Source organism: Pseudorca crassidens, chromosome 20, assembly GCF_039906515.1.
Source record: "Pseudorca crassidens isolate mPseCra1 chromosome 20, mPseCra1.hap1, whole genome shotgun sequence".
NCBI lineage: Eukaryota > Metazoa > Chordata > Mammalia > Artiodactyla > Delphinidae > Pseudorca > Pseudorca crassidens.
This window is the reverse complement of record NC_090315.1, coordinates 46,770,640-46,794,767: the sequence shown is the minus strand read 5'-3', so window position 1 is coordinate 46,794,767 and position 24,128 is coordinate 46,770,640. Positions and strand designations below refer to the sequence as shown.

Sequence of the window (24,128 nt, the reverse complement as noted above, 5' to 3'; positions counted from 1 at the left end):
ACCCCACTGAGAAATTAGTCTGATCCTGGTGGGGAGTCTCTGTAGGCAGTATTGGGAGACCCTGTTTGTATGTCAAAGCCAGGATTTTGTTTTCCTTTAAGACATAAGTCTCTTTAGGGGTGCCTGTGATTCCTTGAGGATTTAGGCACACAACACAGAAAGCCTGAAATGGCACATACCCTGTATCGGCAACAGAATCAAACTATAGCACAGTCTGAATGCTTTTCTGATTCATGGTCCAGATCTCTGAGCACAGTCTGGTACTATCTCATGTGGGATCTCTGGACCGGTGCCTTCTCTCTAGGAGTCTGCCACCTTGGTTCCACATACAGACATGGCTCAACTCACATCCACTCAGTCATTTTACAGTGATGACACCCTTGGGAACAAGATGAACGGCGAAGCCTATCGCAAATGAGGAAGGGATGACCATGAAATCTCTGGGAGCGAGCAGACTGACAAGATCTTGTTTTAATAGAGTCTAGGAGCACATTCTATCCTTTTACCATCATTTCCTAAAGGATTTTACTCTCATTCAGTTGCAGCCAAGGTGAGGAGAGCCAAGAAGCCTACACAAGACACCTGGATCTGGCCAATGAACCACTGAGTGGAGGACTGTGCCAGAGGGAAGGTACAGAGTCAAGAAACAAAGGGTGAAACAGCCATCAGATGCTGCCCTTGTTAATGCTACTGCAAATACAAGACGATTCCAGCCAGTTTCTGCCTGGCTCAGAACTAGCTCATCACGTCTCCCAGAACTGAATGCACATGTGACCAGAATGATGCTTTCAATAGTTAGGGCAATGACTGTCGAACATTACTGTGCATCCAATACACCTCAAGAGTTTGTTAAAAAGACAGATTTCTGCTCTTCAGCCTCAAGATTCTCACTTGGTAGATCTGGAAGGGGCTTGGGAAGGTACATTTTTAGTAAACACTCCAGTGATAGAAGCAGAAGGATTGCCCGTCATATTTTGGAAGTAACTGCTTTAAATCAGTGCTTTTCAATCTCTACATGAGTACAATATTAAAGGGAAATACCTTCAGAATAATCCAGCCCAAATTTCTCATTTTGAAGATGAAGAAATTGAGGGATTAAGTAACTTTCTCAAGGTCACACAGCCAGTTATAAGTGGAAAGTTAAGACTAGAAGCAAAGTCTAGTCTTAGTGCCTTTTGTATTCACTATACTGTGTGGTTTGGTCACTTTCTTCTCCTTCGAGTCCTGTTGGACACATATGCACATAAGGAGAAACTAGAACATGTCTGGATTATTTCGGAAATTTTTAAACCTTTTGAACCAATTGGTGGAGAGCTTCAGGGATGCCAAAGCAAACATTAGAAAAAATGAGTTCAGAAAGAAGCGGTACTTACCCTCTCTAAAACTGACGATGAAGAAGATGACAGCAGGGATTCAAAGTCGTCCTCTGAGCAACCACAGTGTCTGGGTTCCCAAATCGGTGCCTAGGATAAAACGAAAGGAAAGAGTTGCGAGAAATTGTATGTAGTCCTGATGCTTCATCAGAAGAATAATAAGTGCTTTCCACAAGCTGTGCTAGAATCAAGTCAAATTTAAGTGTCATAATTACTCTCATCATCTTTCGGTCAATTCCTCACTTTACTTTGTGTGGCCATGATCAGTTGAAGCTGAAAAGTTGTGTATCTTAGCAAATTCCAGAGGTGTCCTGACAAGGACCATTGGAAGAATAGCCCAGAGTTGTTAGAGGACCCCTCTGAGATGGGCTACAAGGCTCTGAGAACTTCTGACTCATTTGTTTTTTGGTTCTTCTCTTTATATAAGAAAATAATAACTGAGCAGGTCCTCATTTCAAATGAATGGGAAATAGAGAAATCATGTCAAGAATAGTGACTAGATCTTCACGATTTAAGAGGTTGCACTCATTCATTAAAGGACTGATTGACTCATTCATTCAAAACATATTTATGAAGACCTTCTATATGCCCAGCCTTTGTTCTACTCAGTGACATATGAAGTTTTACCCAATGTGAAGCTGATTGGCTAGAAGGAGAGTAAATATCCATCACCAGTTACTCTAATAACTTAATAGAAAGATCACGGTCTAATAACTGTATATGTTTTAGAGGCAAAAACATTCAACTCCACTTGAGGCCTGGTTCAAGTTCTGGATGACCCTGGGCTACAGCAGGGTTTCTCAGCCTCAACATTATTGAGATTTGGAGCTGAATAATTCTTTGTTGTGGGAGTAGGGGGAACTATCCTGTGCATTGGAGGATGTTTAGCAGCAAACATGGCCTCTACCAACTAGATGGCATTAGCATCTCCCCAACCCCATATCTGTGGCAGTGTCTCCAGACATTGCCGAATGTCTCCCAGGGGGCAGGGACTGTCCCTGGTTGAGAACCACACTGAATTACAGTAATAACTACTATTTTTGAGCACCTATTAGGGGCATTATGCTGGGGCTTTATATACATCATCACATTCAGTCTTGACACCAGCCTTTCAAAGCAAGCAATATCATTCCCATTTTACACATGGTGAAACTGAGGTCCAGAGATGTTAAGGAAACCACCTAATACTACACAACTGGTAAGTGTTGGAGGAGATTTGAACCCAGGATTATTTGACTTCAAGGCACATGTTTATTATTTCCTATTCTTTCTTTCCTATTGATATATTCTAACCAATCAGAAAAGTACACAGAATAATCTAATAAATACCTATGTACTATGCAACCCAATTTTACAATTTTTAATATTTTTTCATCTCTGCTTTATATTTATTTTTTGGCAATAAAATGTTACAAATACAGATGAATCTCCCTTTTGGACTTTTTTTTTTTTTTTTTTTGCGGTACGCGGGCCTCTCACTGTTGTGGCCTCTCTCGTTGTGGAGCACAGGCTCCAGACGCGCAGGCTCAGCGGCCATGGCTCACGGGCCCAGCCGCTCCGCGGCATGTGGGATTTTCCTGGACCGGGGCACGAACCCGTGTCGCCTGCATCGGCAGGCGGACTCTCAACCACTGCGCCACCAGGGAAGCCCCTCCCTTTTGGACTTTTTAATTCCTGTTCCTCTCACTTTCTTCCCCCAAATAACCGTTCTACTGAAGCCATATCCTCCCTCGGAAAGATTTTATACTTTCTTATATGTACGTGAGTATGTTCACCAACAATTACATAACACTCTAAAAAATACACAGAAAGGGTACACATTCTTCTGCAGTTTGCTTTCTTTAGTCAACATTTGTTTTTGAGCTTCTTCTATGTTGAAATTATAGGTCTAATTCTTTGTTTTTAATTATTGTATTGTAATAAACAGATGGTAATGGATCCAAGCATTCTTCTTTTGGTGGACATTTAGTTTGTCTCCTATTTTTCGCTATGACAAGTCCCACTACTGGGAACACGGCTGTGTGTATGTGCGTGTCTGTGCACACACATGTGTGAGCCCTTCTCTAGGACATACAGCTGTAAGTGTAATCGCTGGCTTGAAGAACGTGCACGTCTTCAATTTTGTTAAATATTACCAAATTGTTGTACAAAATGACTGTAGTAAATTATACTCCCTCCAAGGGATTATGAGCGCTTTCATTTCTTTACATCTCTGCCAATGCTCAGTATTTTCAAACTTTATCATGTTTGCCAGTCTGACTGGGGTGAAATAAAATATAATTATTGTTTCAAAATCCTGTGTTCTTAACCACTAGTCTTACTGTCTACACTTCAGTTATGTAAACGGGAGAAAACACCTTTGCCTATTTCCTGGAGTAGTAATAAATTTTTCCGGTGCAATGTGTGAATGTATTTTGTAAATATCAAGTGCAACATTGCTAGTGGTAGGAGAGGATATTTATACAGTTTCTAGGGCAGGTAATTTGACAGAATCTATCAAAATTTCAAATCCACGTATATTTTCTTTTAACTTAAAAAATGATTTCAAAATTACAGAAAAGTTGTGAAATTAGTAAAAAGAATTCCAGATTGTCAAAATGTTCCCACTTTATCACATTTGCATGACAATTCTCAGCCTCCCTCTTCCTCTCTGTCCCTCCTCTCTCTCTTTCCTTCTGTGTATATACATACTTGTATCTAGATCTATATGCATCTATAGATATTTGTACCCACATACTACCTTTCCAATGACTTCTGAAAATTTTCTAAAAACAAAGACACTCTGTTATTTAACCATAGAAAAGCTGTCAAAGTCAGGAAATTAACATTGACATAATATTATTATCTAATCAACATATCTTATTTAAATTTCATCCACTGTCCTACGAATGTCCTTCATAGTAAAAGAAAAAAATTTTTTTTTCCTTTCTAGGCCCCAATTTAAAATTGTCATATCTCTTTAGCCTCCTTTAACATGGAGAAATTCTTCAGTCTTTTTCATCTTTTCAGGGTATTTTTGAAGAGTACTGCTCTGTTATTTTGTACAGTGCTCATTTTTGGTTCATCTGATATTTCCTCATGATTAGATACAAGGTATGCATTTTTGGCAAAATTCCCACAGAAGTGATATTGTGTCCTTCTCAGTACATCATATAAGTATACACTTGATGTCAGTTTGCTCTGTTACTGGTGATGCTATTTTTATCATTTGGTTATGGGGTTATCTGCCAGGTTACTGTTTTTTGCTTTGTAATTAATAAGTATCTTTTGAGGACATTATTTTGTGACTATGGAAATATCCTATTTATATCAGAATGGACTCATGGATTTAATAGGCCATATTGGTTAATATTATTATTTATTTTGATGACCAAATCGTTTCAGATACCCTTTTAAGCTGACTTCTGGGTCCTTTTGACATGTCTCCATTATTCTTTGAGCACTTCCTTACTTTCTGGAATAATAAAATGTTTCAGGTTCATCTCTTGCTTTCCAAGCTCCTGTCCTGGAACTGACTGTTTTCCAAGGAGTCCTGCTTCCTTTAAGTGGGGAATGGTATTTAGAAACCAAGATCTGGTTGCTAGGTGTACGCTTTGTTACTGCTGTCCCTTAGTTACTGCTACAACCTAGTGATTTCTCTTTCAGAGATCCCTGCAACAGATATACCCATACATTTGTTAAAAGATTTATATATAAAGTTATTAATTGTAGCACTATACAGTTGAGAAAAAGATGAGACAAAACCTAAAGGTCCATCAGTAGGGGACCACTAAAATTATTTACATCCCATATACTGGGATGGCATGTATCCATAAAAGACTGAGGAATTATTTCCAAAATACATTGTTGAGTTAAAAAAAATCAAAATATAAAACTGTGTGTCTGGTCAGCAACGGAAACCATCAACAAAACAAAAAGACAACCTATGGAACGGGAGAAAGTATTTGCAAACGATGTGATCAATAGGGGTTAATATCCAAAACATACAAACAGCTCATACAACTCAATATCATAAAAATAAACAACCCAATCAAAAAATTGGCAAATACCTAAATAGACATTTCTCCAAAGAAGACATACAGATGGCCAACAGGAACATGAAAAGATATTCGACATTGCTAATTATTAGAGAAATGCAGATCAAAACCACACTGAGGTATCACTTCACACTGGTCAGAATGGCCATCATCAAAAAGCCTACAGATAATGCATGCTGGAGTGAGTGTGGAAAAAAGGGAACTCTCTTACACTGGTGGTGGGAATGTAAATTGGTGATTCCCTATGTAAAACAGTATGAAGGTTCCTTGCAAAACTAAAAGTAGACCTACCATATGATCCAGAAATTTCACTCCTGGGCATATATGCAGAAAAGATGAAAACTCTAATTTGAAAACATACATGTATCCCACTGTTCATTTACCATAGCCAGGACACAGAAACAACCCAAGTGCTCATCAACAGATGATTGCTTTAAGAAGTCATGGTATATATGTGTGTGTGTGTGTGTGTGTGTGTGTGTGTGTGTGTGTGTGTATATACATACACATATACACACAATGGAATATTAGCCATAAAAAAGAATGAAATTTGCCATTTGCAGCAACACAGATGGACCTAGAGAATATCATACTAAGTGAAGTAAGTCAGACAAAGATAAATATTATATATTTGTATATATATGTATATATATCTGTATATGTATATGTGCTTGTTGATAAATGCATAAAACAGCTCTGAAAAACCATACAAGAAACAAAAACCATTTGATTGTTGATGGAGAGGGGAATTGGGCAACTTGGGGAAAAAGGCTTTTACCATAAACTTCCTTGTACCTTTTAAATTTGGGACTATATGAAGTATTAAAAAATAAAATACCATAAAAGATAAAATACAGTGTCATTTTACATAAAGTATTCATTAGTAACTCAAATATTGGAGAAGAAAATCCATTTTCTGGAACAATAGGATAGTTAAAAGCATAACTGCAATTTGATCACCAGCCCCTGGTATAAGTACGTATAAACAACCTTACGATCCTTTTATACTTTAACTTCTCCATCTGTAATATGGGCATAATAATATATAGCCTATAAACCAGAGGAAATGAAATTGAAGCAGGAATAGAGAGTGAAACAGTCTGAAAACAAAAATTCCAGGCTACTGTGACTATTAATAATGACACCTTTTTACACTTATGTGAATTTAATAAATATTTGTGAAGAATGGATGGATGGATAGATGGATAAAATTATGAAAGAAGAAAGATGGGGGAAGAACTATGTTTAACCACTTTTAAAAGCACAGGAATACACTTAAGGAGCAGTCCTAATGTAGACAGATCATCTTTAATGCATTGTTGTCATTCAATACTTCGTGGAAGAACTGTGATACTCCAGGCAGGCAACAGAGGCTAGCAGATATGACCATGGGTTTTGGAGTCAGGGAACTCATGTTCATACTCTGGCTCTGCCTGTGATTTGGGGCAAGTTATTTAACTTCTTTCTGTCCCAGTTTCCTCTCCTGTAAAATGGGACTTCTAGGATCGTTGCAAGGTAATTCTATGTAAAACACTTAGAACCATGCTGACACATGGTAATCACTCAATAAATATAAGCTATAATTTGTTTTTAGTTCATTTTCATTTATTTTATTATTAAATGGTAAGAACATTTGTGAGATGTACTCTCTTAACAGATTTTAAATGTACAATATTGTTAACTTACAGACACAATGTTGTCCAGCAGGTCTCTACAACTTACTCATCCTGTACAACTGAAATTTTATGCTCATTGATTTGTCCCTCTCACCAGCCCCTGACAACCACTGTTCTGCTCTCTGCCTCTATGAGTTTTCCTATTTCAGATACCTCAGATGAGTGGAATCAGCCAGTATTGTCCTTCTGTGACTGGCTTAGTTCACTTACATGTCCTCCAGGTTCACCCACATTGTCACATACTGCAGGATTTCCTTATTTTTTACAGCTGAATAAGAATTCCATTGGATGTACATACATACCACTTCATCCATTCACCCAACAATAGACATATGAGTTATTTTTTCATTTCTTGACTATTGGTGAATAGTGCTGCAAACAAGATGGGAACGCTAACATCTTTTTGAGATCCTGATTTCAATTCCTTTGGATAAATACCCAGAAGTGGGATTGCTGGATCACATGGTAAGTACTATTTTTAATTTTTTAGGAAGCTCTACATGGTTTTCCAAATGGGTCGCACCATTTTGCATTCCCACCAACAGTGAACAAGAGGTCCAATTTATCTACATCCTTGCCAACACTTGTTATCAAACTATAATTCTTACTATCATCAAATTGTAGACCTTGAAGGGTGCTCAGAGATAGTCTAATCCCTGTCTCTTATTTTCCAGATGATGAAACAGATAAAAGTAGGGCTTGAGGAGATTAAGTGGCTACCCAAGCGGGCACAGTCAACCAGAGCAGATTCAAACCTAGAACACTGGTGGTGGGATTGCTAGCTGTGGTATATTGTTAGTGGCCACAGATTCCTTGTAGCTCCTCCCATCAAGAGGACAAGTTGATTTCCGCACTCCTTGAATGTAGCGGAAAGGAGGCTGCGTGAGATATGAGTCTTGGCCTCAAGGAATCCCGCAGCTTCTGCTCTCACTCTTTTGGATGCTGCTGCCATGGGAAAAGGCTTGAGCTAATCTGTGGGAGGATGAGAGACCGCGTGGAGTGGAGGCGAGAAGTCCCAGTAAAGGTCCTTCTTGACCAACAAACTGGCCAACTGCTAGACACATGAGTGAGATCTCCTTTCCCCCATCCTCCCTACCCCCAGATCACAGAGCTCCAACACAAGCTCCAGTCAAGCCACCAGCAGACCACAGAAATCAACAGACTTGGTCCAGACCAGAAGAGCTGCCCTAGCTGTCTGGCCATCCCAGTCATCCCATGGAGCCATGAGCTAACTAATAAATGCTTGATGTGTTAAGCCACTAGGTAGTGGAGTGGCTTATTATACAGCAAAAAATAACTGATAACGAACCCAGCAACAGCCTCTCTTCAATGAGACCACATTTGGAATTCATTTCTAGGATGTCTGGGGTGACAACTCTTCACCTAGACTGACTCTCTCCCCCTGCCTATTTGTTGCCTGGTCCATGTCCCTCTGCTCCCAGGGACACCCCCTGACTCTGCCTGCAACCCTAGCAAGGGAAGGAAAATCCGTGTCCTTCAGAGCCACGGACCATAGTTCTGTAGTAACAGCATGAGCGAGCAGTCCAGGACGCAGGGAGCTGCTAGCTGCAGAGCCCTTCTGTTCCACCTCTTCCTTTACAGACTCCAGACCCCGGTTATGGGCCATACAGATACACTGTTGTCAGATTATTCCTATAGGATTGAAAGGGAGGGGCCTTGGCTGGCACTGGCTGGGGGGTGCTGGGCAACAGCAGAAGAACATCCTGTAAAAATGAGAACTAGGGAGTAATTTTCTTGAGTCACATGATTCCAAGTTTTCACTCACCATCCTCCTTTTCTCCTTCATTTCCCTTTTACTTGGCTTTTATTAATAGTTCCACATGCCCCCCACCTCCGCTCCCTCAAGGTGCTGTTTCCAGAAATAAATTAAGGGTTTCTGGGTTTCTGCTAAATTTCACGGCTGCATCTTTCACCCATTCCCCTTCCCACCAAGTTTAGGTATCTTCTCAATTTTCTCTTTTACAATTTTCCTCCTAATTGCCCACGTGAAGATGAGCCTAGTGATACCAGGCTCCTGATTAAAGTCTCATGGTTCTCCAGATCAGAATCTTTGGATGTTCTGGCATCTCTTTATTACTAGGAGACCAAGTGCATATGGGCAAAGGGAGAACCTGTCTTTGGAGACAAGGGTAGAATCAGTCGGGGACCCGGAAATCAAGAGGGGAGTGAGACAGTCCTGGGACCTGGGATCCTTTGCTGCAGTGCTGCAATACTTGCATCTGGACAGACCTCTCCTTGAGCAACAAAATATGAAGAAACTATATGGGATTAAAAATAACTATGTGAAAAAATTTAAAAAACAAAACAAAACTGCATGCATGCACAGTTGGGGCAAATTATGGACAAAAAGACACAAAAGACCAAAAAACTTCAACTGCCACTTCTGAAGAGCTGGGAACAAAGACAGGGTGTTGGGAGCAAAAGCAGGGTACTGAGCATGCCCCCCGCACTCAACACCACCAGATAGGTGGGCAAAACACCTAAGCCACCCCTCTGATGTGACCCCTGGACCCACCCCTACTCTCACCCCATATAAGGAACAAGTTTACCCCCTCTCAGGGAGCTAGCGAGCAAAGGAACATGTTTCTTGTTCTCGTTGCCCCCTGCTGCAGCAGGGGCCCCAGTAAAGCCTTGTCTGAATTTCTTGTTTGGCCTCTAGTCAATTTCTATTGATTGGGGAAGGCCAAGAACCCTGGTGGGTATCAGGAGGAGACGCCGAGGGCAGAAAGTGAGCTGGGGTCAGTGGGGCTTCTGTTTCCTTCTCACCAGGGCTCTGCTTCCCTCGCTCCTAGCTTGGTGCTTCACACAGCTTTCAGAATTCCATCAACTTTGAGACACACAATTGTCTTCTGTGAATGGCAAATTTCTTCATAGGACTCAGAATAGACTGAGATGCTTTGATCATGTAGGTTGGAGGAAAGTGGTTTTGACCACTCCCATCAGCCTGTGGGGTATTTGGTACTTTTAAGAGGTGCTTTAGAAGAGAGATGAGGAAATCTCTGTGTCATCACCCTGGAAACTCTGGTCCATTACCTCATCAGCCCTTCTGGAATTTCCCTGGTCAGTTTTCTGTCCCAAATGGAGATCAGCCACTTTATTGGAAGTTTCTGGGCATTTGTATAAAAATGCTTGCAAGTGATTTGTAGCATTTTGACTGGCAACATAAGTTAGTTCAGGTTCTAGTCCTAGTGGAAGTTAGAAGTTGATGTTTGCTGGCCAAAGCACAAATTGCTGAAGGGAAAATCAAGAGTTCCTAAGGACAGTGATGCAAATGTAAACAGCTTCTGGGTGTGGGTGTCAGATGAGCTGCTTCAGTTTTTCAGCAGGAATTTCCCAAATCTGACCACTTTCTCAATTGCTAATAGAGACGGGAGAAAACATGGCAATCAAGTAGTCAATTTTGAAAGCAACCCGCTTACTCTTTACAGCAAAGGGAATGAAGTTTTTCGAGAGAAAGATCTAGCTGCTCTCCAATTTATCAAAATGTGACAGGGCAGTGATTACAAATGCAAATGTAACCTTTAGGTCCTATAGGCAAAGACAGTACTCAACAGCATTGAACTTTTGGACTGTTTCCAGGCTGCACCCAGTAGGCAGTTCAGACTGGGTTCTTTTCTGAATACCAGGGTTTTTATAACCTTATCATCACAAATTCTGCAATCTTTTTTTGTTTGTTTTGGTGGGAGGATGTATCTAATGTACATTTTAACAAATGACTATACATTTCCTTTTCTGAAGCAAACTTATATACAAGATAATATCTACACTTTTCCCTTTGAAATTCAAGAAACATATGAACAACTATGAGGTGCCAAGCATCACGAGAGCTGTTCTTACCTAGAATTTTCACAAGGCTTTCAGGATGAAGAACTATGCATCAATGTGTCCCCATTTTACAGATGCAAAGACAGACTCCAGGAACTATTCATGCCCTTTGTGACACTATGCTCCTCTGCTTCTAGTTGGAGAATGTCATCTTGGGTCCAGGGGCACAGGGTCTTGGGGGGTCGTCTTCCTAATCAGGAAACACATGGCTTCCATACGACCACACCTACCCAAACAGCTATGCAGCAGCTAGGTTTCAGTGGGGAGGATAATTCTGACTAGGTTTGGGAGAAGTGGAATTTGGTCATATAGAGTAGTCCTTAGTGATGACACCAGGCTCAGAGATCTATATTTACCTAGCATCCCAGCCTTGAAAATGGGACATTCACTAAAACATGGGTCATTCTCATACAACGCAGATAAGCCTAGATGACGTCAGATGGCGGCTTCACGGTTACAGGATGGCTTTTCCCTCCTGAGCCCTGACCACCTGCCCTGACACCTTTGCACTTGGCATCCCTTCTGCCTGCCAAAGATCTCTGTCAACAGGCTTGGTCCAGCCTGGGGCCCCTTGAGGGAGTGCTGGGCTAGACTCTTAAGATCAGACCTCGTCCACCCCAGTAGATGCTGAAAGAACTAGTATTGCTGTTTCCATTCATCTTTAAGGTGATAAGCAAATGTTCATTAAGTGAACTTTTTCCTCATTTTATTTTTTCCAGAGCTTTATTTTTAACTATAGGAAAAGTAATTAAGAACCACAGGAAGTGTATTCATTTTTTCAATTCATGAAGTCCCCTCATCACCACCTCTGGGTGTATCTGTTGATAAAATTGGACGGTGATATTATCTCTTTAATTGACCTCCATTACTATACTTGGAAGATTTCAGAAGACTTGGTTTATTAGGTAAGTCCATTTCCATATGTCTATGGTGACTGCTGGGAAGACAAGAGGAGCATGAAGAAGTAAGATGTGCTCATATTTTTTTCCCACAATAAATGACACTGAAATCTGTCATTTTTCCTGGACTTGCATTTTTGAAGAAGTCTAGCGTATGAGTTAAACCTGGCCCGCAATTGGCTTTGCTTGGAGCAATCATTCCCTTACTGAGGACACTTCATATACTGCAGAGTTTGTGGGGGGAGATGCTTTGGAATTATTTCCCCATCTATCTCTATGTAAGTATAAAGAACAGCACTGAATGCAAGTGCTGACTGTATTGCAGGGGAGGAAGAAGGGTGTGCCCACTTACCCAACCAGAATTGTGCGGGATTCCAGGCTCACTTCCCCACACCCTACCCACAGGAGACTGACATTTAGACAAACGTGTTCTCAGCTACCGGCACAATGCCTGATGTGGGGTATGGCTCTGAATAGCTTTGGCATCTCTTTTGTCTTGCCTCATGCCCACATACTGGGGCTGCTTGTTCTCATCCAACAGCAATTAGTACCATGGTAAATGCCTTTTACCCTGTGCTAATTCAGAAGAATAAGTATGTCACACTGCCAAGAATTACAGCTAATCACAGAGGGCTCAGGGCACACCTGCCCTTTCATTAGGCTTCTGTTCTAAAACGAGGGGTTGGTGCCAACTTGAAACACTGCATTCTTCCCCTGGTTAGGGATAACCGTGGGGACCCAGGGGTACGTCTGGAGTGTGACTTGGTTGTCAGCCTTGAAGGCACGCTTCCTACAGAGGAGGACGGAGGGCAGCAGGGAACCCAGGCAGCTACCTATGGGGTGGCAGCCACAACAGGGTCCAGAAACACTCCACGGACGTGCTGAAGCCCAGCTTGGAGCTGTGCCCAGTGCTGGAAACTGTTCAGAAACCACCATGGATGTGATACAGGGGGACAAAGGCCTGGACTGACTGCACTTTTGGGGTGAAAAGCTCTTTAGTTATTGCTTTCTTTTAGTCTCATATAACCTGGCACCTGTCCTTATTCTAAGAATGTACCCTTTTATCCTAATTTGGTTACTTAAAAAAAAAAATGTATCTATCGATCTACCTACCTACCTACGTACCATCTTACAAGTTAGTCTTCTTAATGTATAATTTACATTCAGGAGAATTCACCCTTTTAACCTATACAGTTCTATGAGTTTTGACAAATGTGAACAGTCACATAAACCATAATCATGATCAGGATACAGAACAGTTCCACCACCCCTAAAAATCCTTTCTTGCTCTTTTCTTGTCACTTCCCCTTTCTGGGCTCCAGACCAGACAACCACTGATGTTTTTTGGTCCCTATTATTCTGTTGTTTTTTTTTTTTCCAGAAGGTAATATAAATTGGATAATTCAGAAAGGAGTTTTTTGTTAGTGGCTTCTTTCACTCAGCATCATGCTTTTGAGATTCATCTGTGTCATCCTGTGTATTAGTAGTTGGTTCCCTTTGATTGGTAAGTGGTATTCGACAGGTGCACCACAGTTGATGCTCCAGCATTAGCATGTTTTGGTTGTTTCCACTTTTTGCTTACTGTGAACAATGCTGCTATGAACATTCAGGTGCAAATCTTTGCGTGGGTATATATTTTTACTTCTCACGGCTAGATGTCTAGGGGTGGAATTGCTTGGTCCTTGGTCATATATTTAATTTTATAAGAAACTGCTCAAATATTTTCATGAACGGAGTTTGCATACCATTTTGCACTGCCGTCAGTGGTGGATGCAAGATGTAGTCGCCCCACTTCTCCGTCAGCACCAGGGATTGGCCATTTCTATAGGTATCTACAAGATCTCACTGTGATTTTTAAATTACATCTTTGTAATGATGCTGAGATTCATGTCGTAATTCATTTAAAAAATCACTTTGAATCCACTCTGCCCAAATTCTTGTTGAGGCAAGCCCTCATGCACCTCATTTTAGCAGAGATTTGTCAAATTCCTCCCAAGGACCTAAAAAATGTACAACCCAGGAAAGGCAAAACACAGCAATGCTCTTCGTTAAAGTTTCCAACATGCTGAGCTCATTTCGGGGCAGAAATTGAGCCTTTCCATTCCCCACAGCACCCAGCTCAGGGCCAAGCACACGCAGGTCCTTCAATAAATATTTGATGATTGACGCAGGCAGGATGGTGGCTCATGTTCCAAGCGGACATGACTAGGGTGTGCACATATGTGGTGGGAGATGTTAAAATCACACAGGGCTGATCGGTCACTTACTAAGAGTTTCTTATGTCCTGTGGAGTGTGTTAATGCTGGATGGAGATCAGTGTTCCTCTATCAGGCTGCTCATTAGAATCAGGTGGAGAGTTTATAAAAAGATGCCTAGGACCAGGCACAGACTGTCCTTGAAGATAGTGAGGCTAAAGCCCAGGCCTTTACGAGTGCCTGCTACCCCATGAGTGCTGGCAGGTGCTGGGAGTTACAGAGTGTGCTAGATGGGGAGGGAAGAAGACAGGCTGCAGTCAGGACACTGGCAGAAATCTCAGAAGCAAGGGACCTGTATCTCAGTAATTTGTAAGATTTCTGTCCTCATTTTAAAGAAATACTCAGCATGGAATTTTGTTGTTGATGATGATGGTGATTTTATGTTCTTTTTTTCCCAAGAAGTTCTCGTGAAATCTGATCTGTCCCACTGGGCTTCATCCAAGAGGCTGCGATTAAATTTTTCTAGGGTGTGGCCCAGGCATGGATGTTTTTAAGAGCTTGGCATTGAGTGGAATGTGTCCCAGAGTTGAGCTATGTGGCTACAACTGCATCCATTAATGACCAAGTCTAGGCTATAAGCCACGAGGAAAGATCCTGAGCACACGAGTGCTCTCATCATTCTAAGCAGAACCGCTTCAACCAAATGGGTGCTTTTGGTTTCCCTCTAAACCGGTCTTCTTGCTTTGAGTCCTTCCCTATTTCACTGTATTCCATACGTGATCTTCCTGTGCCACCTCCTTGGGTAGGTAGGTCATGCCCCTGTTCACTTCTTGGTGGCTTTTCCTGTCCTACTGGCTAAAGCCCGTACTGCTCTATAGCGCAGCAAGGCACAGTCAAGGGCAAATGGCAGATGTCTGGACCCACATTGTGGCCTGGCTTCTGAGTGAAAGAGAACTGGATCAGAACCCCACCTCTGCCAGTGACCAGCTTGGTGACTGTAAAATAGGAATGACAACAGGAACAGACACAAAGTTTTTTTTTTTTTTTTTTAAGTATAGTTGACTTAGTATACTTAAATTAGTATTATATAATTATAATAGTATTATACATTAGTTTATATTATATTATAATATATATGATATAATATTATAATTAGTATTATATTAGTTTTCAGGTGTACAACATAGCAATTCAATATTTTTATAGATTATATGCCATATAAAGTTATAACATATTGGCTATATTCCCTGTGGTACATATTACATCCTTATACCTTATTTATTTTATACCTAGTAGTTTGTACCTCTTAATCTCCTTCCCCTATCTTGCCCCTCCCCAATCCTCTCCCCACTGGTAACCACTAGTTTGTTTTCTGTATCTGTGAGTCTGTTTCTGTTTTGTTATAGTCATTCATTTGTTCCATTTTTTAGATTCCACAGATACGTGAACACATAATATTTGTGTCTGTCTGACTTATTTCACTTATTTCACTAAGCATAATACCCTCCAGGTCCATCCACATTGTTGCAAATGTCAAAATTTCATTCTGTCTCATGGTGAGTAATATTTCATTGTATACGTATATACCACATCTTCTTTATCCATTCATCTGTTGATAGCACTTAGGTTGCTTCCGTAACTTGGCTATTATAAGTAATGCTGCTATGAACATTGGGGTGCACATATCTTTCTGAATTAGTGTTTTTGCTTTCTTTGTATGTATACCCAAGGGTGGAATTGCTGGGTCATATGGCAGGTCTATTTTTAATTTTTTGAGGAACCGCCATACTGTTTTCCAGAGTGGCTGTCCCAATTTCCATTCCCACCAACTGTGTACTAGGATCCACTTCCCCACACCCTCACCAACACTTGTTATTTCTTGTCTTTTTGATGATGGCCATTCTGACAGGTACAGGTGGTATCTCACTGTGGTTTTGATTTGCGTTTCCCAGATGATTAGTGATGTTGAGCATCTTCTCAAGTGCATCTTGGCCATCAGTATATCTTCTTTCACAAAACTTTTTAAAAAAATTTTATTTATTTGTTTATTTATTTTTGGCTGTGTTGGGTCTTCGTTTCTGTGCGAGGGCTTCTCTAGTTGCAGCAAGTGGGGGCCACTCTTCATCGCGGTGCGCAGGCCTCTCACTATGGCGGCCTCTCTTGTTGCGGAGCACAGGCTCCAGACGCGCAGGCTCAGTAATTGTGGCTCACGGGCCTAGTTGCTCCGTGGCATGTGGGATCTTCCCAGACCAGGGCTTGAACCCATGTCCCCTGCATTGGCAGGCAGATTCTCAACCACTGCGCCACCAGGGAACCTCCTCACTAAACTTTTGAATGGGGATGACATGAGATGACTGTAAAGCATCTGACATGGGCCTGGTACACAGTAAGCACCTGAAAAAGGGTAGCATTCCATCCTGGCTCACTCAGACTTGGTTACGTTCTGGTCCGCCCAGCCCAGTCTCCCCTGACTCCGCTGCACTGCCTCCGGCCTCTGGCAACACCTTATGCCTCTCATCATTCATATCACTCTTGGGGGCATTTTCTCATCACCTGCTTCTCTTCCCAGTTACATGCTGAGTTCTTAAAGGGAAGAAAGGAAGTCGTATGCTTCCTCTCAGCCTCTGTAGGGGCAATTCCAAGACAATAACATCATCATCCACAACTATACTAATAGCGAACATTTACTGAATGCTTTGTGCCCAGAACTGCTAGGTGATTTACATACAGTACCTCATTTAATCCTCATAATGACCCCAGATCCAGGCACTATTACTGCCCTGTTTTACAGACAAGCAACTTGAACCTCAGGAAGGCTGAGGTCACACAGCTCCTGGAATAATATTCACCCCTGATGGAGTTTTCATCAATTGAAGCCAAAAATAAGAAAAAAGGAGCACTAACTGTACTTATTTAAAGAACCGTCTTTTATTCTCAGATTATAGCTTCCATTGATTGACTGATTGATTGATTGATTGATTGTTAAATGCCTTTTTATTAATGGCACAGTAATGATAGTAGATTGTAGTAGATGTTTTTAAATGACTTTACATGGAAAAATAAAATATTGGGTAGCCTATATTTGTCTCTCCCATTATGTGGGTGAGACATTACTAGCCTGTGAAGTGAAGAAGTCTGAGAGCCATTACTCTAAAGAATAACTATGTATTAAAAGATACACAATATACGTTTGTTAAATCAATGAATATCACACTTTATCTTCCAGTGCAAACGTGTTGCCAGTGGAAGGAAGGAAGAGAAAGAAAGTCCTTCAGCTTCTGATTTAATTTCTTCCACCAACAGTTATTGAGCATCTAATTTGTCCTAAACACTGTGCTGGAGTCTCAGGAAGGACACAAAACAAGTAAAATATAACCTCTGCCCTCACTGAGCTTAATGTCATTTCCAATAGTTAGTTTAGGAAAAGTAAAAAGAAGCATGTCTGCTAGAAATATCAATATTATCAATATATTACAAAAACATTCAATCAATATTTGTTACCTTTTTGAAACAATCCCACTAGACAGCGCATAATATTCCTGTTCTATGTAGTCCATCAGCCCCTGATGAGGCTACACTAATAAGGGTGTCCTGACACTCATGTGGTCATAGTTTTGAGGTTCACATACTACAAGGAGGTAGTGCAGAGAACAGTAGATATAACGGTTGTGGACCACTTGAAATACATTTATTAAAATATGAAGACTATAAATGGCTTATAAACATACTATCTAAAAACCCCCGTTGGATATGAAAATTAAAAAGTCTACAAATAACAAATGCTGGAGAGGGGTGGAGAAAAGGGAACCCTCCTACACTGTTGGTGGGAATGTAAGTTGGTGCAGCCACTATGGAGAACAGTGTGGAGGTTCCTCAGAAAACTAAAACTAGATTTGCCATATGATCCAGCAATCCCACTCCTGGGAATATACCCAGACAAAACTATAATTCAAAAAGATACACGCACCCCTATGTTCATAGCAGCACTATTCACAATAGCCCAAACATGGAAGCAACCTAAATGTCCACTGACAGATGAATGGATAAAGAGTATGCGCTATATATAAACAATGGAATACTACTCAGCCATAAAAAAGAACAAAAGTGTGCCATTTGCAGCAACATGGTTGTAACTAGAGATTACCATACTAAGTGAAGTAAGTCAGAAAGAGAAAGACAAATACCATATAATAGCACTTATATGTGGAATCTGAAGTACGGCACAAATGAACGTATCGGCAAAACAGAAACAGACACACAGACGTAGAGAACAGACTTGTGGTTGCCAAGGGGGAGGAGGGTGTGGGAGGGAAGGACTGGGAGTCTGGGATTAGCAGAGGTAAACTGTTATATATAGGATGGATAAACAACAAGGTCCTACTGTAGAGCACAGGGAACTATATTATCCTGTGATAAACCCTAATGGAAAAGAATATTCAAAAAAGAATGTCTATGTGTGTATAACTGAGTCACTTTGCTGTACAGCAGAGATTGGCACAGCATTGTAAATCAACTATACTTCAGTTAAAAAAAAAGTATTTTATCACATGTTTAGAAAATCCAACACAAAAATAGGATGGCATAAAACAAAAATAGGTTTTTAGTCCTCTCAGCTGGTCAGTTCCATGTTCATGTTCAGAAGTAATTTTCCTGCATATATGATCAAAATGTATGTATAAAATATACATAATACAACATATATAATCCATCCACCTTTTCCTTTCTTTACTCAAAGGGCTCATTCTACACCACTCCCTCTTCACTTTGTATTTTTCACTTGACAGTGTATCTTAGGGATGTTCAGATCTACTTCGTTTTTAAAGGCCATATAGCATTCCATCATGGGTTATATCATACCTCTTTTATCTAGTCTCCCATTTGCCAGATACAGTGTTTTTTTCTACTTAAAAATAATGCTTCGATGAGTGTCTCTACATATGTATTTTGGTGTACTTTTGAGGCATATTTGCAAATTCTGTGAGTACAATACTGGATAAAAGAATATAAGTATTTAAATTTTTTATAGTTATTACCAAATTGTCCTCTAAATAGTTGCACAAATTTATATTCCTACAAAGAATGAGGGTACAATCCCCTGCCAGGAACTTGTTTTCCCAAAGTTTGCATTTTTGCCAATATGATAGTTTACTTTGATATCACAATGATGTTTTTACATTGCTTATTTTCATATTGGGGTGTTCCATTTTCTTTATTGGTTTGTATGTACTTAAATGCATCAATCTCTTCCTTGATGGCTTCTGGTTTTCATATTCTTGGAAAGTGTTCCCACTTCAGGATACTAAATTCACCTATGCTCTCTTGTATACCTTTTGTTGCTTTAAAGACTTTGATCCATTTGGAATTTATTGGGTTTGTTGATGTCACTTTATTGTTTTCCCCAAATGATTAGCCAATATTCCACATTATTCATTAATAATCTGTCTATTCTTTGCTGACTTGATATACTCTCTTCATTTCATGTTTAGGACTACTTCTGCATTCTGTCTGGATTCTATCCATCTATTTCTTTAGCAACACCAAATTGCCTTAATTATTGTTACTTCTTAATCTGTTTTGATAATTTGTTAGGGATAATTGACTCTATTACTCTTCCCTACCCTTCTCTTTGAAATATCCTAGCCAGCATATGCTGTATATATAATGAAATATACTGTATATATATGCATATGTACAAACTGTATGTGTATATATATGTGTATGTATATGTACATGTATACATATTTTCACAGTAATTACCAGCATCATTTTCTTAATTTTCTCTACATTCCTCAAAGAAAATGACTCAAACGAAAGTGCTATAAGTATGATGTTTGCTGTATATTTTGATAGGTATCTTTTATTGGTTTAAGAAACATTTGTATGCCTAGGTTGCTAAGAATTTTTATGTTGAATATGAATTTATTTGATTAAATGATTTTGCTCTATCACATGGTACAATTCATTTCATTTGTTAATATGGTAGCTCACAAGACTTGATTTTCTGCGTTTGAACCACTTTGCATTCCTGAAATAACTCTTCTCCATTAATATGAATTTTTATATTTTATCTACTGCTGAATTTATTTTGCTAGCTTTCGTGTATTTGCTTGCTTATTTAGGACTCTTGCATCTAGATTCATAAATAAGTTTGGTTTCTAATTTTCTTTTCTTGTTTTGGTCCTGCAAGATTTGGTGATTATACTAGCCTCATAATACAAGTTGGGCAACATCCTTCTTTTTTCATTCTCTGAAATGGATTATTAGGGATTTTACAGTTCCCTAAGTCTTCTTTCTTTTAGTGTCTTCTGTGGTGAGAGATTTGATTATATATTCAAATTTTTAACTATTATTATCATTCCCTCTGGAGACAATGCACTGTACATTTTCTCTTGATGACTATATGTTTCTTCTAAGTTTCAAATTTATTGGCACAAAATTATGACTATTAAAATCTTTAATCTGTCTGTAGTTAAGTCCCTCTCCATGACTAGTATTTGCTTTTTTAAAACTTTTATTTATTTTCTTTGTCGATTTTGCCAGAGAAAGATTGTCTGTTTTCTCAGCTTTTCACAGAACCAATTTTTGGTCATGTTGCTCTGCACTGGTTTTGAACTATGGATTGCATGTCTCTTGTTTTGGAAATTATACTTATTTTTTAAACGTAAACTTAACTGTAGATTTTTATAACAAAATATATTTCTATCATGTTCCCGAGTATGGTAGAATACTTTACACACTTTATCCTTTAAAATCTTCCTTACTCCAGCTTTCATTATTGTCTAATATTTTAATTAAAATACAAAAATTTTTAATAAATGTAAACAATTACATTTATTGGCATGTTTTACTTCTTCTTTTTTTCTTACTGATGTTTTTTGACTCCCTTCTAGGTTCTATTAGTGAAGTTCTGAGAGTGTTTAACTCCTAATCTATATACAACTAAAAAGAACTTTATTTTGCAATTAGTCTCAAAAAATAGTTTAGCTGAGTATTAAAGCATATGTTGGCAATTTTTTTAAGCATTCTGATTGTCTCTGGTATCTCTTGCTATTGCTGGGAAGTCTGTGCTCAATCTAATGCTCATTTCTTTTGAAAATAATTTGCCTTTCTCTCTAACAGCTTTAAATTTTTTTCTTACAATGTTTTATTACATTACAATTATTCTTAATTGTTTTATTACAATGTGTGGAATTATTTTTATTTAGCTTCCTTTAAATCTACAATGCATTAACATAAGAAATTACATTTTAAATTTTGGAATATCCAGCATAATTCTATTCTCTTTTTCTGAAATTCATAGTTAGACATATGTGGGTGCCTAAGATAGACAAGCTGTCTTAGGAATTATTAATTGTGTGCGTTTGTGTGTATCAAGTGTAGAGATCATTTTCATAACAACTTCAAATTTTTGACTGCCAGGATTTCTAATTGGTTCTTTTTCATATTCAACAATTTTTGTTTTCTTTCTACCTATTTCTAGGTCATAGTTTCTCATTTGTTTTAAAAAAATAGTCTTCCATGTTCATCTTCAATGGATATAATTCTTGTTAATCTTTGAATATCTTAAACACACTAATTTAAATTCTTTGTCAGACTATGTCAGAATATTAATCTATAGAAAATTCATGCTCTAATTGTGCATTTTGTTTGCTATCTTTACTAACACTGGATTTCTTCACGTTGTTTGGAATTTTGGTCTGTAGGAAGAGGTTTTATTTTATTTATTTTTTTTGGTGGTGGTGGTTGTTTCTTTCTCTTTAAGCTCAGTCATTCCTTGTTTAGTTTTTTTTTTAACTTATTTATTTAATTTATTTATTTTTGGCTGCATTGGGTCTTCATTGCTGCACACAGGCTTTCTCCAGTTGTTGCGAGCAGGGGCTTCTCTTTGTTGTTAGTTGTGGCGAGTGGGGGCTACTCTTCATTGTGGTGTGTTGGCTTCTCATTACAGTGTCTTCTCTTGTTGTGGAACATGGGCTCTAGGCATGCGGGTTTCAGGAGTTGTGGCTCATGGGCTCTAGAGCACAAGCTCAGTAGTTGGGGCTCACGGGCTTAGTTGCTCCATGGCATGTGGGATCTTCCCGGACCAGGGCTCGAACCTGTGTCCCCTGCACTGGCAGGCAGATTCTTAACCACTGCACCACCAGGGAAGCCCCCTTGTTTAGTTTTATATATGTCTTTCTGCCCAGTCCTTGGATCATCAGCCCAGGACCAAGGCATTATTTTAATAGCACTTTGGGACTTTTGCCTCACTGCAATATTGGGAATAGCATAGGTCCAGTCACTGAAATTGCAGATAGCTTGGCTCCATTTCTCCAGAAGCTATGTCTTTATCCTTTTACTTCCCCATGTCTACAGTTCCCTATAAAGCTTTATCTCCAGGCAGTGGCAGTTAGCACTTTTACTTTTAAATTGTCTTCTTTTTGAAGCCTACCATAGACTCTGGATTCAAGCACAGAGGCTGCTAATTCCCCATCTTTCAAGAAGAACATTTAGCCTCTATTACCCCACAGATTGCCACTGTCTATTTCCAGTTGGAGAGTCTGGTGGATCCATGGCTTTAGCCCTGCTCATCACTTTTTATTTCTGTTCCAGTTTTGGTCCATGGGGAGATCTACTGTGCTTTTAAGTCCAGCTATATATTAATTTTTCTCTTTCTATATTTTATATGTTGGAGCAACGGAAGTGAGTCAATGTATGAATTTACTATGCCATCTTGATAGGAAATCCTCCCACGTGTGTGTGTATGTATGTATGTATGTATGTATGTATATACGTATCTCTCCCACCTCTTAGGTTTTTAAAGGGAGAGTCTCAGAATTTACAAGCATAACTATTATTCGATGAAGTCTCAGGTGGTTATGATTGATGGGTACTCAGGGACAAGTTCACATGTCATCTCTTACTGGGAAATCCTGTGGAGGTTTATTTCTACATCTAGAATGTACAACTTGTTAAACATCCCATGCATAATCCAGGCTTTCACTATACGTTTTTGCTTAGTAATGTAGTGAGACCTTTGGAGGATATGATCTACAGATAATGTCACTTGTTCTATACCTAACCCTAAAGTCAGTTGCAATAAAGAGTGATGGGTGGGGACAGGGGAAGGATAGTATTGGAGATTTATTAGATGATAAAGCATCCATGCCCCATTTTTATGCTCTTTTCCCCCTAACACAGCAGACTGTGTAATATGTATTCTCTAATCTAGTTGGTTGTGCTGTTTGATTTAGGAAACCAGGCATTGGCATGGTAATTGTTTTTCAATGGCTGTATTTCTTACAGTATTATTACTTACATGGTGCAGGTTTGCATAATATTGAAATCAATAAACTGTAAGGGAATTATACCCCTCCTTTATTCCTTTGGTTCTTAAATGTGAAATCATCTTGCCACACTTCTGTTGTGGTTATTTCCTTATTTTTTAAAAAGTAGATGGTACTTTTAGTTTCTCACAGGGGAACTACTAAAGACAAATGTCAAATTCTCCCAGAGTGTGGGAACCTATTGTTTACATGAGAGGAAAGCAGGTTTTTGGGGATGGCACAGACATTCCATCATATGGGCAAAATCAAGGTTATTTTCAGAAACTGAGAAGTCAGTCTTTAGGACTATTCTCTATCATTCTCCTTTCCATCTTCCAAGGTTTAGGAGGAATGTCTGATGATTAGAACAGGTCAGATATGTACAAAATACCAAGCTTAAAGGAAGTATTCTACAGAAACTGAGAAATTGGTGAAATTACACAATGTATTTTTGGGCATCCTGAATTGTTTTCATTAAACATACTGGTATGATCCTTGAGTGATCATGCCTCATACTTTTTGGCATTTCTCAAAAGGACTTGCTAAGGGCTTGACAAATATTTGTTGACTTAAGAAGCACTGTTGGTACAATCTCAGCATTTTAATCATGCTAAATCTCAGGGCCGACAAACTGCATGTTGATGTCCTTGTTTTCTGTCTAATGAAAATATTTAATTTTCATAATAAACTGAAAGTCACCCCAGATTGCCTTAATACCAACCTTGCCTAAGATGACAAATCATTCCCAAGGTCAGCACTGTGGCTCCAGAGTCCCAGAGCAAGGCCACTCTCTGTGG

The 24,128-nt window shown here is 39.4% G+C and overlaps 1 long non-coding RNA gene across 1 annotated transcript in view; it reads right to left on the bottom strand.

The window, feature by feature from the left end:
- LOC137215117 (uncharacterized) overlaps window positions 1–24,128 on the bottom strand; it is a 1,036,631-nt gene that overhangs the window by 98,330 nt on the left and 914,173 nt on the right. The window contains exon 8 of the long non-coding RNA XR_010939165.1: window positions 1,374–1,463. This is a non-coding gene — a long non-coding RNA (uncharacterized lncRNA). The remainder of the gene's footprint in view (window positions 1–1,373; window positions 1,464–24,128) is intronic.